At 33.6% G+C, this 4,350-nt stretch overlaps 1 long non-coding RNA gene across 1 annotated transcript; it reads left to right on the top strand.

Moving 5' to 3' along the window:
* The first annotated feature begins 503 nt into the window (after positions 1 to 503).
* LOC128248731 (uncharacterized) lies at positions 504 to 3,440 on the top strand. The gene is made up of 2 exons (XR_008264905.1): positions 504 to 997; positions 1,860 to 3,440. It is a non-coding gene; the product is annotated as an uncharacterized LOC128248731 (long non-coding RNA).
* Positions 3,441 to 4,350: the final 910 nt, after the last annotated feature.

Here is a 4,350-nt window from a genome sequence, read left to right as displayed (position 1 = left end):
CCGTCATCTAATGAAATTTATATTATTTTGCGTTTGATTGGCGCAGACTATTTAAACGTTCATTGAAAAGCCAGAAAATCATGTAAAAATGCAAAATAAAAATACATATTACAAGTCTTTGGATTCGAAGTGACTGATAGAGTATAATGTACGACAACTAATCACTGATATATTTCCTTGTACTACTACAAAGCGATGGTTGTTTCCCGATCGTAAATACAGACTCATTAACTTCAGTAAACGCGAACCATTTGATGTTAATAAACTATCTGAATTTCAACCCACGCAAGTAGTATTCGAGCTACTAATCTCCTCCTTAAAATAACAGTATTTTCGTGAATAATGAGATCAGTAATACGCATGAGATCAATAATTTGTTTACAACACGAAATGATTGAATTCTTCACTATAAGATGTTACTAAACCTCACCTACTAAAAGCTTTACTTCGCCAAAACAAGTGAAGATTCTTGCCACTTTTAAATGCCTGATTATCTCTGTGTAGAATGTAACAAACTGTCCAGTGTCACACTCGACTTTTTAGTTAGACATCCATGCATAAATCTACGCACTTGTTGGTGTGTGTAAGTGTGCAACCGTTCGTCGAAATACAAAACGCTCAGAAGTCGATATTTCATTATTCCTGAATCATTAAACTACAGAGTGTTAGTGCCGCCAATCTATTTGTGAGTAATACCTGTCAATTAATGCAAGGCAGTTAAAATCATACGAACTAAGGATCTTTACTCTTGCTTACAGAAGTCATTCAACTCGAACACAAATGAATGTTGCTATTTATAAACATTTAACGCGTAATCACAGGGATGTGAGTTCGAATCTCATGGTTGGCTGGTAACGTATTTTTCTGCAATGTATGGATAATTTATCCTGATCACGCTGTTTATTAGCATCATCATGCGTTTGAGAATAAAATGAATTAGTTCTGTATCTTTCAATACATCTCAACGCTTCTAAAACAAACTTTGTTTACTTTCATCGTAAGTTGAATTTATTATTACATAAGTCTTAAATTTCATGTAGCACCTCTCACTTTATTAGTAATTTCTAACATAGAGTACACCAATAAAGGCAACACACATTTATTCGATATTGGTGAATGATTCACTTTTCCCTGTTTCGGTGTGCAACTCTTCCTGTTAGTGTAGCTTGAAGAAAGACGAGCCACACCAATTCGACTTACAATTGACTCGCTTCAGACTTTAGAAATGTTTAATGATGAGCCACTCACCAAATCGGTTTCCTTTGCTGTAGAATTGTATTTAACATTGGTTATTATATTTTATCATGATTTATGAGGAGATTTACCTATAAAAACTGTGCTAAATACGAATATCCTCATGGTTTTCATTAACCACAGATAGACTCACCTACAATCATTGTTTAATATTTCACGGGAATGCTTCACTTATATCGACATATAATATATTTTTGTTTCCATGGCACATAGTCTAAAATATTTGGCACAGCTGCATTATACTTGAGAGCATTAATAGTCTAGTAGACTGAATTAAAAACAATTATATATGAGGATTAGAACTCAACAGTGAACGCTACCGCTATCTATCTTTAATTAATGACTGGCAAGTGAACTGTCAATTAATACAAAGCAGTTAACAGTATACGAACTCGGGATCTTTCTGCTTGTTAACAGGAATCATTCAACTCGAACACAGTCGGATATTACTATACATAATTACATAAATCTGATTTGTAACACCTCCGTATAATAAACTGTTCACATATGCTGGTAAAAAATTTTCCGTTAAATACTCGTCCAATTCTAAATGTTCAGTTAGAAATCAGTAATATTAATTCTATTTTTTTTTTTTTGTGTGTCAGTAATTGTATACAATGTTGAACGTCGACCGGTTAAGTAGAATAATGGATGTGGTGAAGAGAACTTTGTTAATAATTGATCTCCCGAAGAACTTTGATGCACCTTCGCTGGTAAAATATTTTGAACCGATATCTAAAATAGACAAGGCTGAAACTTTTACATATTCTGAGACAAAACGATGTGGGTACGTTATATTTCATACAAAACAAGCAATTTCTGATATTAAAAATTCGGATAATTCTAAGTTTCATGCTACCTGGTTTTTTGCAAATCTTATTATGGCAACAAAGACAACCGATTTAAAAATTAACACCGAATTCAACAAAAAGCATTACTATATTTCCGCAATTGAGAATCGTATCCTGAAGACACTCAAAAACTCTGCACCCGCTAATGTACTGCCACATGCCGGTGAAAATAAATATAAATTTTTTAATCTTGCTTCGTTCAAAGATTTCGAGATGCAATTGTCAAGAGGAAGGCTTGCTGCACTTTTACCAGATTTCTCCAATGTAGATATTTGTCTATCACACTTTTTCAGCTTCTATGATTACGATTACCACCTCATCTCCATAAAGATAACAGCACTTACGCGAAGATAGATGGTTTTATTTTCAGCAGTGTCTTAAGTACATCCACATCGGTCAAGAGATATCCTATTATCATAATCGACAGTGTAGATGTGTATACAAGCACAAATTTGAGACGTTTAAATATACATATATAACAAGAGACATTAATATATGATGGTGAGTCGACAGAAATAGAAAAGCGCTAGATTTAATTTTTACCTAACATTCGTTTTTCACTCGTATACTCTGATTTTTTAAATGGATCCAGAAGACATTTTTATTCGAAGTACAGAACTTGTGCATCAATGACATGATTTTTTTTTTTTTAAATTCATTCAAATATGTCATCAATTTTCGTTTTCTCGTAGTAGTAGAAGCCAATTATGATTTTCAATGAATCCGATCGATTCAGAAGGAATATATTTCCAATATCAAATAAATTCTGCCTTTTGCAAATCAAATTTTGCACGGAAAAATTGTTGCAAAGTATTATCGATCATCTTTGTCCTTCAGTAGCATGTATTCTGTATAAATATTTAAAGAATCCTGACTGACAGGGCATTCTGGAGAATTTTAGGAAGTTTGAAACTGATTGTGTTGTTCCTTATATACTGATGCATGGCAAAAACATTAACGACCAACCAAGATGATTCTGATCTTGAGCCAATCTCAGACAAAACTTGAGGCATTCATTATAAATATCCGCTGTATTTGTCGATACCCAACGCAAACCTTGCATACTTTGGGTTTTCATAAATTCTTGGGTACATTTGGGCCACTGTTTCTAAATATGGCACTGGTTTCGCTTAACCAGCACTAATTGTCTATTAGCACCAAAATATCATTATCATTGTATTTTATGTTATTAAAAAACCACCTGTTATAAAATCAATGTATTTCGCACAACAGCTCAGCGGAATGTATAGTAATTATGATTTAACATAATAATAATAATGTAAATGGTATTTACTGCATTATTAGCACCAGATATGATTAAGCAAAGGTCAACAAATGTACAGGAACTACGTTTTGTTACTCCATATAATGTTTAGTTTTCTTCCAGTATTTTATTTTAGAAAATAGACATTCAGTTATGGACTGGACTGATGATGGGTGGGGATGAGTAATTTTTGAACACTAGTTAATTGGAAAAAAAAGTTCAGATAAATGACTTGCACTAATTGTACATGAGCTATACCAGTTTTGTGGTTAATTTGCTGGGATGACAATCCTAACACTAGGTGTTCCATTGTTGCAGGAAGTGGCATATTGTTTTGTTTAGCAACGTATTTAATTTCTGGTTACTCTAATCTATGCAGGTGAAAGTTTTTGCCAGCCGCATGAAACCATTACCCTCTATTCATTCCACTGTCACATCCTTGGTATTCTGCTTATTTGAGAATAGAAGGATCGAGAGGGTATCCATGTCGGCTCGCGAGAAGATAGGTGATTAAAGTAAATAATGGAAGCATTGGGAAATTATTTGTTCATAGTCACTTTCAGATGACCATTATGTATTTGTTCATACAAATTTAGATTAATACTAAATTAATAGGTGAGGAGCACACCGAGCAAACTGCTTAACGGCATTTCGTCTGTCTTTACGCTCTTTGTTCGAATCCCGTCAGTCTAGTTTGAATGTTATCCTTTTGGGATCCATGTAGTCGGCTTAGCCCCACCATCATAATTCCTGACCTCATGCCATAGTTCGGAGTCAATACTAAATAAAGAGTCAACCACTTACGTATGTGTTCGTTATAACTGAACTACACATGATAAAATTAATATGAACACTGCTGAATGTGAATAAGAAAGAATAAAACAAAACAAAATGTTTGCGATCAAAGCTTAAGAGAAATTATCCGCCATAAGCTGTTCGTTGCTAAAAATATAGTATTGTATACAAGTTCAATTAGGCAAA

The sequence above is a fragment of the Octopus bimaculoides genome, chromosome 9 (assembly GCF_001194135.2).
Source record: "Octopus bimaculoides isolate UCB-OBI-ISO-001 chromosome 9, ASM119413v2, whole genome shotgun sequence".
Lineage (NCBI taxonomy): Eukaryota > Metazoa > Mollusca > Cephalopoda > Octopoda > Octopodidae > Octopus > Octopus bimaculoides.
Note: the sequence above shows the minus strand (reverse complement) of the source record. Positions and strands in the feature narration are given on the sequence as shown.